Source organism: Symsagittifera roscoffensis, chromosome 2 (genome assembly GCF_963678635.1).
Source record: "Symsagittifera roscoffensis chromosome 2, txSymRosc1.1, whole genome shotgun sequence".
NCBI lineage: Eukaryota > Metazoa > Xenacoelomorpha > Acoela > Convolutidae > Symsagittifera > Symsagittifera roscoffensis.
This window is the reverse complement of record NC_087063.1, coordinates 3,959,964-3,971,876: the sequence shown is the minus strand read 5'-3', so window position 1 is coordinate 3,971,876 and position 11,913 is coordinate 3,959,964. Positions and strand designations below refer to the sequence as shown.

At 40.4% G+C, this 11,913-nt stretch overlaps 1 protein-coding gene across 1 annotated transcript in view; it reads left to right on the top strand.

The window, feature by feature from the left end:
• The first annotated feature begins 11,883 nt into the window (after nt 1-11,883).
• The window catches only part of LOC134838866 (ATP synthase subunit alpha, mitochondrial-like), a 494,565-nt gene continuing 494,535 nt past the window's right edge, over nt 11,884-11,913 (top strand). The window contains exon 1 of the mRNA XM_063854159.1: nt 11,884-11,893. The gene's annotated coding sequence lies outside the window, so the exon portion shown is untranslated. The remainder of the gene's footprint in view (nt 11,894-11,913) is intronic.

Here is an 11,913-nt window from a genome sequence, read left to right as displayed (position 1 = left end):
ATAATTTACCATCCATGGAAAATCAAACATAAACTACTAATGGTATGCACAAAAATTGAGTACGTAAACAACACAATTGATGAGAAAAAAAGAACTAAAAAACTACCATTTCAAGCAAGATTCAGCAGTCATTATATCGAAAATTGTTTTTTCAGAAAATCAGTTCTTATTTGGAATCAAATTCATAACGCAAATTCAGACATAATTAGCAGCAGTTTAACTTACAAAACTATGATATTTAAATTTAGGGAAATGTTTTTGGCTATTTTTCGTGAAGATCCTTCTATGACAACCCATGGAAAAAGAAAACGGAAACAATTTAAATTTGTTTGATGTTAACATTCTAACCATTATTTTACTATATTGCAAATAAATATATAACCAAGAAAATAAGTGTGACTTACAATTGCTTAAAAAAATAATTATCATTTTGCACTAATAGTGTTCATTTTTTTTGCATTGTTCTCAACCGAAACGAAATTTGACCATTTTTTTTATATAGTCATCAACAATTCTATCTCTCCTAATTTCACTATTTATGTTTTTTGGATTTTTCACAATGTTTTCTAAAAAGAATTGAAAATGAATGCTGAGATTTTTTCAGACGTTTTAAAAGAGCAGGGTTGATACTTTTTTCAATTGAAGTTTTAGTATTTTGAAAAGCAATTGTAACAATGGAAACCCACAAACTGATTGCAGAGATCCATTTCTGTATTTTTGGTCGAATTGAACAACTGAGCATAAGATCGCTTATCGCAAAATTGTTAGCCAGGGAACGATATTAACTGAGATCTTTGGGATGTTTCCGAGGCCAAAGTCTAGTTGGATTCCATATGTTGCTTCAAGTTGACCGTGGCAATTTTGTATTTCCGCAGAGTCTATTTCTATCGTATCACTAGGTTGCACTGAAAAATCTGTGGGGTTTGAAAATCTCGATTCGAATTCAAAGAAGTCTTCGCGACTGGCAAATAATGGAGTTTGTTATTCGCTCGTTTACCTTCGAAACCACTGTCCGAGTTCTAAATAAGAAGCAGCTTTTTGTCTTTTCTGATCAAACAACAACCCCATGATGTCCTTTGTCTCATTTTTCATGTAACCTGCCAATTGAACTTTCATGTAAGAATGGAACTTTCATGTAAGGAACAAAATTTTCACACCCTCCAACATTTTCACACCCTCCAGCTTTTCCCGAGTTGTTTTGTGATATTTATTCCCAGTACAATTCGACCTGTGTAGAATTTTTTACCAAAGTCAGTGATTACGCAGCTCTTTTGTGTTATTGATCCGCTCTGACTGATTCCAGTTGGTAGTTGGAGAACTTTAGCTGGAGCATATAAATCATTATATTTTGACCTTGATTTTTTTGGGTTGTTTGTTTTTGGTATTTCTCGTTAAAGAACATTGGGAATGTAGTTTTGCACAACTGTAACAGTGAATGACTCTTTAAGCTTGAGAGAAATTGTTCCTATTCTGAGGGACTGAATTTTCCATGGTCTCTATTTGTTATAGATGTTCTGGAAATCGTAATATTCCTCTCCTATATTAATTGGAAATTGCTTGAGTATTTCAGAAGCGCAGTTCTGTACGTCTTTGCCGTTTTATCAACAGTTAACAGATCTTCTCACAAGAATAGCGTAATTAGTTCATCTACCCGATTATTCTTAACTTCCTCTCTTTGTGACAGATTGTTCATCAATGCTGATTTAAAATAAACAATTTGATTGCCAATTAGATTTGAGTCAACCAGATTTTTATGTTGTATTGGTTTTTGTGTCTCGAAACTGTACATCTGACATTGTTTTTTTTGAAGGCACTGAACCTGACTCCTTAAGTTTTATCCTTATCACTTTTAAGTCTGTTGAAACTAGTTTTTATTTTTATTTTCAATTGGATTTCTAATATTTGCAGAAACTTTTCTTCGTCAAACGACAAACAGCAGGGGTCATCTTTACTTCAAACGACCTTTGGTTTGTTATTTTATAAATTTGTTATCTTTTTTTAAATTGTATATTAAATTTTTTTAGTTGAGAGTTTCATAATCAATATGTACATCAAATAACATCATATTTGTCGAGTTAGTAACCTAATTGTTGACACAAGAAACACCTTCTAAAGTGTTAAAAATTCGTCTAGATAGTTTCTGAACTGTTTCTGTAATTTTTTCGAATACTGGGTGTCCTGATCGGGTAACTGTTTTTTGTTCTTTCTGTGACTTGTGCTTAATATACACTTTTAGTACCGGATACAGAGTATCCTGGTACGCTTGAAATATCTACCTTCTATTTCTCAGTAGTTTTTGTTCAATTGACATTACTTTTACCGGATACCGGGTATCCTGGTTTGTTGCTGAAACCTAACATATCCTTGGTAGTTTTTATCAGAAGGAGCAATGTGTATTTCGTATCTTCCATACTTTCATGACACAAATGGTGTTTGCAAGTTGATTTTCCATGACGTTGATGATTTTGAATATGCACCACGAATAACCGCAACAACATACCTAAGCCTTGCAATGTTCGTTGATACAAAAACGTCACGCCAATTGTTAATCTGTAATATGTTTCTCGAAGGTTGTAGCGAGGGACAACTGAAAAGTAGGTGTTCGAAAGTTTCGCATTCTGAATTACAATAGAAACATTTGGGGGCATTCTCAAGAAAAAAAAACCACCGCTTTTCTCTATCTTTAAGAACAGCGTACGCAAAATTATAATGAATGTTTTTTTTCCCATACATCAAGCATTCCCTGTAAACATTCTCTGTAAATTTGTCCAAATTTTTCCTGTAAACTTAATCGATTTTTCTTCTGAACAGAGATAACGGTTTCTCGCAAAACACAAGCGAGTGATTACAGCTCGATATAAACTACAGTTTTTTAAGCAGAAATAATAAACATCTCGCGATTTTGTCTGCAGTGTTATAATTAAACGGCTATTTGTAACGTTTGAAAATATTGCAAAATCACTCAATTTTATTTCAAAAGAGACGTTTGTATTTCTCAACAAGTTTTTGATTTCTTTCGGGAAAAAAAATTCTGTTGGTAAGAAACTACTTTGAGCTGACATATCGGAAGCAAAGAAATCGATAATTTTCAGACTGAAAATTTTGAGTTGTAGGCATGGTAAGCCTACCTCACCATCTAAAATTGGGTGATATAAAACTTCTTTCCTTATGTCGAGTCTGTTTGATATTTTAAATTGTGCATTTAAAAATTCTTTGCATTTACTAACAGTATCCAAATTAACTGTAGTATGACGAGCCAAATGAAAAAATTTGGGGAGAACATAAACTGACAGTGTTAATGACTTGGCCCTCAAAGATTTACTTAGTAAAATAAACCCTCGATGTTTTTGAATTTGAGGGCTCAACAATAGTTCAATATTTTCAAAATTTTAGGAAGTGTAAAATAAGATACCCAGTATTTTTGTTTCCTTGATTGTTTTATAGGCTGATAAATCAGGTATAGAAAGCACTTCACTTTTACTTATGTTAATCATCATTTGAGTTTCTTTGCAAAATGTATCGATTAAGCGAAACAATCTGTCAATTCATCGGATTTTGATAAAGCAAAGTTATGTCGTCTGCATACGAAACTTTTTTGCGGCACAATAACCCGAAACCTTCAATTGCTTCTGTAGATTCAATTGCTTGAAGAAGGGGTTCGATAAAAACTATGAATAAAAATGCGGAAAGAGGGCAATCTTGTCTCACACCGCGATGAATTTTGAAGCTGGCTGATAAAAAACCAATTATCTCAATTACTGCTTTTGAGTCTAAACACAAAGTTTCAATAGCTCTAACGAAAAACTCATCAAGGTTCAACCAATTCAAAATTTTGATGAAAAGTGATCGATCAACTCTTTCGAATGCTTTAGAAAAGTCTAATTTCACAGCACATGAGCCTCGGTTAGCCAATCGTTCTGGTGTAATCGCTTTTTTCAACTTTCGTATTGCTGTGAGCATTTGTCTTCCAGGCAAATACGCGTGCTGATGGTTTTTTACAATTTTGCAAAGGTCTTTTTTAATTCTATACACTACATGACTACATAGGCAAAATTTTTTGCGTCAGTAGTCATGAGACTGATCGGGCGAAAATCTTGAACTGCTTTGGCATTTTCAGATTTCCTGACCATTTTGATTGATGCTAAATGGAAACTGTTTGGGAGTTTTGCACCATGAACAAAATGATTGAAAACTTTAGCTAAAACTGAACAAAAATCATCCGTGAAAGTATTATAAAGCCCAGATGTAAGGCCGTCTGGTCCAGGCGAGCTTTTCAAATTCAGTTTGTTTATAGCCAAGTGAATTTCATCTTCTGTAAAGTAATTATAGCCATCATTCTCATTATTTTCGAGTTTAATTTTTGATAAAAACGTCATTAGTAGTTGATCGGAGTCTTTAGTAAAACTATTTGAAAAATACTTTCGAAATTGATTAAGAATATCCTCATTCGTATGATAAACGTTCTGATCCACTTGAATTTGCTTGATTGAGTTAATTGTGTTCTTTGAGGTCCATTGACTACAAATTTTGGGCACACCCTCAAATGTATCGCTGAGAATTTTCTAAATGTTTCGATAGTCTGAAAAATCTTTTTTCTTGGAAACTTTTTGAAGATGTTCCAGCACCAAATGATATTTTTTAATCAAACTAGGATTCGGACCTTTTCCGCTGTGAATGCAATTTATGAGAACATTTTCGTGATTCTTCAATGTATTAAGATCTTTCTGATCTACACGCTTTTTGTTTTCTTGAATAAACCTCAGAAGGTCACGAAAATGTGCCAGTCGGTCATATTTGGAAGTTTGACCTTGAGAGAAGCAAAAAACACTTGATTTTGGAGTGAAATTTAATTTTTCAAAATTTCGAATGGAACCTGTCATGCACGATTTTCTCGCGAGAACTGAAAATCAGAAAAAGAGATCAGAACAATTTCAGAACAATTGAGTCGAAAACGCGGGAAAGTCGCAAGAAAAAGCAGTAGGAAATTGCTATTCGCAATTTCCATCACTATAATAATCGAGAGTAGAGCTGTCCCATCTGTGACAGAGACGAGAGCATTCCCTCGAATTGGATTATAACGACTGGAGTATTATTCGGAACTGGACTAGAGTGAACCTTCGGTGGAAAGGTGGACAGCTTGAGTGTCCTAATGGTTCACAAGAAAACTATTGTCTAGAGTATAAACTCGTTCTCATTGTTAAAACTATAAAACATTAGACTCATTTAGTTACGTTATTTAATTCTTGAGTTAGTTACCGACTGGATTATTTCCCACTTCTTGAGCGTGCTACTATGTGAGTACAAATTTAAATTCCTAGAGTGTGTTTTATAATTGTTATGTTGAGGTAAGGCGAGTTTTAGGTTGATCCATCTGAAATGGATCAAAGTTACACTGTCTAATAAAAAGTAACTTAACGGATTGTTCCAACCCGGTTTTTAACGGCGTTCATGTATTTTGGGTATCTAGAGACCTAAGTATGGGGACGTTTCTAATTCTAGAGTGGGGGGGATATTTTAGTAGTAGCCTTTAAGCTGTAACGGGTCGTAGTCTCATGTCACAAGCGAACCGAACTGGCTCCGACCGTTCTTGAGGTAGAAAAACACAAGAGATAGTGTCCCTGACCCTTGAGCCAGTGGTTATAGGGCCTATTTTTCTTAAGCCTCATGTGTGACTGCAGTAGACGAATGTTACATAGTGTTTTTATGGCGCTCCTGGGTGTTTACGACATCAAGACTACGGAGTCGAACCCACTTGAGACAGCTTCGGGCTGAATGCCCATTCTAGAGTACCGGCGGTACGGTTCGACAGGAACGTGCAAACCTTCCGGTTGTACCGTGATAGCTTTTTAAGAAACCTCGAGAAAATTTCCTGGTACGCTCTCCGAACGAGGCTTAGCTAACCGAGTAAAGGGGGGCAACTAGGGAGACAAAAACACGAGCAAAAAGACAAAAAGCAAAACAAAAACCATAAAACGAAAAAAGACAGTGACTTTGACACCAGATTAGTTGGATCAAACCTTTATATTAATTAAATAGTATACCCATACTGTTTTACAAGTTCGATCGTTTCGATCAACCTAGCAATTTAAACCAGTAAACTGAATAAAGTGCCCGAAGTGGGGCGTCGTCAAGGGTTTTCAGATAGCTTGGAACTTAGCTGGACCAATAGGAGACTTGACTGGAAGAGGTGACCAGCCGAGTGGGAAAGTGGTTCAGGGACACTTGAGCTGAACCAATATGAGACTTGACTGGAAGAGGTGACCAGCCGAGTGGGAAAGTGGTTCAGGGACACTTGAGCTGAACCAATAGGAGACTGGACTGGAACAGGTGACCAGTCGAGTGGGAAAGCAGCCAAGAAGGATTTGGCAATTCTCGAGTTCTCAAGTTGGGCAGAACGGGTATCGTTAGAATCCACATTACATTATAGGAGATAAGTGTAAAATTGGATAAGCGAAATCCCCCAGTTTTGAGGAACGTTTTTACTTGAGCAGGCCTGGAAACAGGTCTACGGTTTTCTCTTGAGAGGTTTAGCACCCGGCGCTTAAAGTAATTTTTAGGCTTAAGAAGGGGGGCTAGAAAGGGGGGAGGTTAGAAGGGGGACTGGTTAAGTTAGAGGTTGGCGGTTGTAAATTGTAAAAAGGGGGAAATTAGAGTAACTAATTAGTCGACATCGTTGACTTAGTTACATTAGAAATTAACACACGTTGGTAATATTAGGTGGAGATCCAAAATTCAACTCGAGTTAAGACTGGTACGCTGGTTGGTTTGGTAGGGGGGACCGGATATAAACAGCTTTTGTGAAACCCCATAAGATCACTAGTGGGGGGAGGAAAACGCGTGGCAATTAGGTACCAGACATTTTTTTCGACGAAAGGTAGACATTGGTCACCTTTGAATTTCAGGTGGGCTCATTTTTCTGTTTTTATTATTTTTCTTACTTAGATTTTTGTTGCATTTTAGTGAGGATTTGTGATTGGTTTTATACGAACAGGTGATCACAAGATACCTGCGCACCTACATTGAAATAGAAACAACCAAAAAGAAGAGGGGGGTCAGCATTTGGCTTTTAAGAGAGGGTTTTTGGGAAAATTTTACTAGAGCTTGAGTGGTGGTACAAGGTACGGTGATTCAAGAAGACCCTACAACGAGGAAGACACTCCGTGACGAGTCTTGGGACAGTACCGAAGAAGTCTTGGGACAGAGCAGTCTTGGGACAGTGGTCTTGGGACAGGGTCTTGGGACAGTGGTCTTGGGACAGGGTCTTGGGACAGTGGTCTTGGGACAGTGGTCTTGGGACAGTGGTCTTGGGACAGGGTCTTGGGACAGTGGTCTTGGGACGGGGTCTTGGGACAGTGGTCTTGGGACAAGGGTCTTGGGACAGGGTCTTGGGACAGGGTCTTGGGACAGTGGTCTTGGGACAGGGTCTTGGGACAGTGGTCTTGGGACAGGGTCTTGGGACAGGGTCTTGGGACAGTGGTCTTGGGACAGGGTCTTGGGACAGTGGTCTTGGGACAGGGTCTTGGGACAGTGGTCTTGGGACAGTGGTCTTGGGACAAGGGTCTTGGGACACTAGTCTTGGGACACTAGCCTTGGGACACTGGTCTTGGGACACTGGTCTTGGGACAGTAGTCTTGGGACACTAGCCTTGGGACAGTAGTCTTGGGACACCAGCCTTGGGACACTGGTCTTGGGACACTACCCTTGGGACACTAGTCTTGGGACAGTAGTCTTGGGACACTAGCCTTGGGACACTAGTCTTGGGACACTAGCCTTGGGACACTGGTCTTGGGACACTACCCTTGGGACACTAGTCTTGGGACAGTAGTCTTGGGACAGTAGTCTTGGGACACTAGCCTTGGGACACTAGTCTTGGGACAGTAGTCTTGGTACAAGGGTCTTAGGACACTAGCGGAGAGTACTGTGATAGTGACGAATAGTCTTGGGACGGTATAAAAATTGAAGTAGAATCACAACAAGTGTGTCTTAAGACAGAATAAGACAAATCGAAATAGGTACGGTTAAGACCAAATTAAGGAAAGTTTTTCGGAGGTTTAAGAAAGAGAATTGGATAAGGTTTTTAACACGTTGTACAGAATTTGTTACCACAAAAAAATATTTTTTTTTACCCTTAGAATAGAATCGTGTATATAATAAAATTGTAAATAGGAGCAGTTGTAAATAGAAATAATGAGGCGGAGTAGGGTACCGGTGCTCGAAAAAGGGTCAAGTGGATCAAACACGAAATATAATTCATCGCTGCGCGGAACGACATCAACGGGCCCAAAGATAACGAAGACGAACTTTTCAGTTAACATGGCCAGCACAAGGAGTACAGCGGAGAACAGGGCGAAAGAGGGCACGGAAGGGGAGCGAGTAGAACCCACCATCGAGATTGATCTAGAGACACCCGATCAAAGTGTGGATGAAACAAGGAAGATGGCGACAGAGTCAACTCCAATGCCCAATGCAGAGGAACCGAACCAGAAACCCATAGAGTTCTCACCGATAGATGACGCGGAAGATGCAATAGGCAACACCGAAGAAACGGTGAAAGAAGACTCTCAAGTAAAGAGGACATCTTTTACGGAAAAATTGGGAATAATGTTCGGAATAAAAACAAAAGAAAACGTGACTGAAGAACCAAAAGCAGAAAGAGCACGAACATTTGGGACAGTGAGCACGAAGACCTCAGAAGCCAATCCAAGAGAGGAACAAGCTAAAGCAGAGGCTACGGCCGAAGAGAGACCGACAGCTGACCATGAAGAGACTACCATTGAGCTGGGTGACTTGTTGGCGAAATTAAATCAGATTGACAAAAGACTTAAGCACAGTGAAGAAGACAGAGAGGTGATAAAAAAGGAGATAAGATACAACAAGCACGAGTATCTAGACAGTTATTTTAACCTAGCTAAGGCAACAGATGAGAGACTCAAGGAAATGTCAGATAAGGTAGAAGCCACCAATGAAGAACGAGAAAAGAACATCAAAACAGACATGCAACAGTTGAAGAACCGATATGATGATGTCAACAGCCAATTAGGGAGCCTGGAAAGGAGAATGGACACAATGAGCAAGAGTCAAGCCGAGAGTTCGTGTGCAATACAGGCGAAGTTGGATGCAATCTTGAGAGGTTCCACTCCACAAGAAAGACCGGCAGCGGATCGTACGCAAAGCACCAGAGTTGACTTTGTAGAACCACAAAGGAACAAACGGCAATCGACACCGTTGCCCTTAACCAGGGATGCGATAAGCATAGCACCAACAGCTGCGAAAACAATAATGAAGAATGGAACGTCGAATACAACGACTGCTCCGGGAGATTCAACAGCTAACAGCAACACAGGACCGGATGCTATGACATGGGCCAGCACTTGGGAGATGATGAACAGGACTCTAGAGGCCTTCGCCACGAGGAACACTGACTCGAGCGACAGGAGAGAGGGAAAATCAAGAAAGACATTCAAGAAGCCAAAAGAATTCAAGGACGACTCCGATGGATGCATTGACACTTGGGTGGAAGTGATGAGATTACATCTAGAACAAGACAACTTGAGTGACGAAAGACAAGCATGTACAGCCATACTGAGCAACTTGGAAGGAACGGCATTAAAATGCGTGGTCGCAAAGAAGGAGGAAGAACGCGACACCGCGGACAAGATCTTCGAGATATTGCTGAATCGATTCGGGTCAGGCATGAAGGGTCACCAAGCGATGATGCGATTTGAAAAGAGAAGGCAGAGGGACGACGAGTCAATAGATCGGTTCCTAGATGACCTCGAGAGCTTGAGAAGGAGGAGTGACCCAGAGGAGTCGACAAATAGACGGAACTTTAGCATTGCCTCGAAGTTCATCGATGGGGTGAAAAGTGATGACTTAAGGACAATGTTAGCAACATACTACACATTGTCGAAGGACAGCGCACCCACCCCAGAAGAAATGAGACAGAAATCAAGAGAATACATGCTGATGAAACCTAAGAAGTACTCATATTCCGAAAACAGGAACACGCAAGGGGGAAGCCAACCCCAGAGGTCATCATGGTACAAACCTAGAGATGATATGGACAAGCGCAGATCATGCGCGAACTGCGGGTCAGCGGATCATCATGTGGCTGACTGCACAACGTACAAACAAGGCATGAAGAGCCTAGGTTATGCACCGGATGAAGAGGATATGAGCCAGATGGAGGAACACGAGTACTATAATGGCTTAATCATCAAGATAGGCGCCAGATGCTTCTTCTGTAACCAGGAGGGGCACTTCAGAATGGATTGTCCCTTGTTCTGGGAAGCGGTCAAGGACCAGAATCACCCCAAACATAAGTTGGCATTAGCGGCGGTGCAGAATCAGCGGAACAGGCAAAACGAGTTTGAATCTAGGAACTTGGGGGCACCAAACACCGAATTGCCGACGAAGACAGTGAAAGCTGTTACACATGTTAGCGGTGCGTTAGAGTCCGCGGCCGGAAGCTCTCTAGAGATAAATTATGAGAAAGCGGCGACGGAAGCAATTGCCAAAGTGAAACAAGATCTGGCTGCGAAAGAAATAGAGCAACGACTAAAGTTGGAGATCGAAAGACAGAATTTTAACGAAGCATTAACCGGATCGAACTCAATACCAGAGGCTAGAACGGGCTCAATGAAGACCGGGAATTGTAACACCGTGAAAATGGTGACAGGTAAACCTTTTGGAATATCGAAAATCGGAGCAAGAATAATGTCGATAATCACAGTGGGCGGACACGAGGTAACCAGAAACTTGAGCGAGCCGAGCGACCAGACGATAATGCACATTGACGTGTATGCAGACTACTTGAGTGGAATAAGTCCACAAACGACTTCTAGAGCGCTCAGGGCACTACTCATGAGAGGGGGCAGCAAGTCGGTACGTGTTGATAGCAGATATACTGAAGCTTACGGTCCACACGAGGTGATGCTAAATATAGATGGGATTAACATCTATACCAAGACGATGATAACATGTGACGAAGACCTAATTGGACAAATCTACGTAGGGAAAGAAGAATTGAAAGTGAGATCGATTGGACACTGCGCCATGCTTGAGGAAGATGCAATGCACATCGGGACGGAGGCAGATGTGACAGGGCACGTGCTGGATATAAGTGGCAAAAAGACTCAGTTGCGTGGGTTACTTGATACAGGAGCAGTCTTGAGCATCATACCAATCGAAACTTGGGAAAGGATGGGCTTTGACAAAGGTGACTTGATAGACTCGAGAATACGGCTGTCAGCTGCAAACAAAGGGGCCCTTCGGGTGCTGGGCAGGACGCCGATAATAGCCCTCAATTTGGGGGAACGTAACATGTGGATGAGCTTTATCGTGGTAGAAAACCTAGATGAATCTGACCAATTCATTTTGGGCAGAGACTTCATCAGGAATTTCGACGTAACGATTGATCTAAATAACGCAATGTTCAGGATACGGAACCCGGATAGGAGGTACGCAATCAAACCGGTAAATTTAATAATGGCAAATGAAAACAAAGCACCGGTATTCTTGAGTAGGAGGGTGAGGCTAAAAGCTAATGAAGCGGCAATCGTAAGCTTGAGGATGAAAAATTACAATGAACTAAGTGACAAAAAGCAAGTGTGTATAGTTCCGAATCCTAATAGTCAAAGTGCTGCTGTTTTAGGAAGATCATTCTCGATAACGAAGAGCGGCCTCTGCGTCAGTGTCTTGTTGAATACCCTTGATATACCGATCACGATACAGAGAGGGAGGAAACTGGGATATGCTTTACCGGTTAAAACTCGATATGAAACGATCGAGAACTCAAAACAAAATGAAGCTGTTGATTGTCCCAATCATAGGGACAAAATTTGTATCTTGAGACGATTGCAGAAAATAAAAGATTCTTCAGGTCTTATTAAATCACTTAAGTCAGAAACGGAC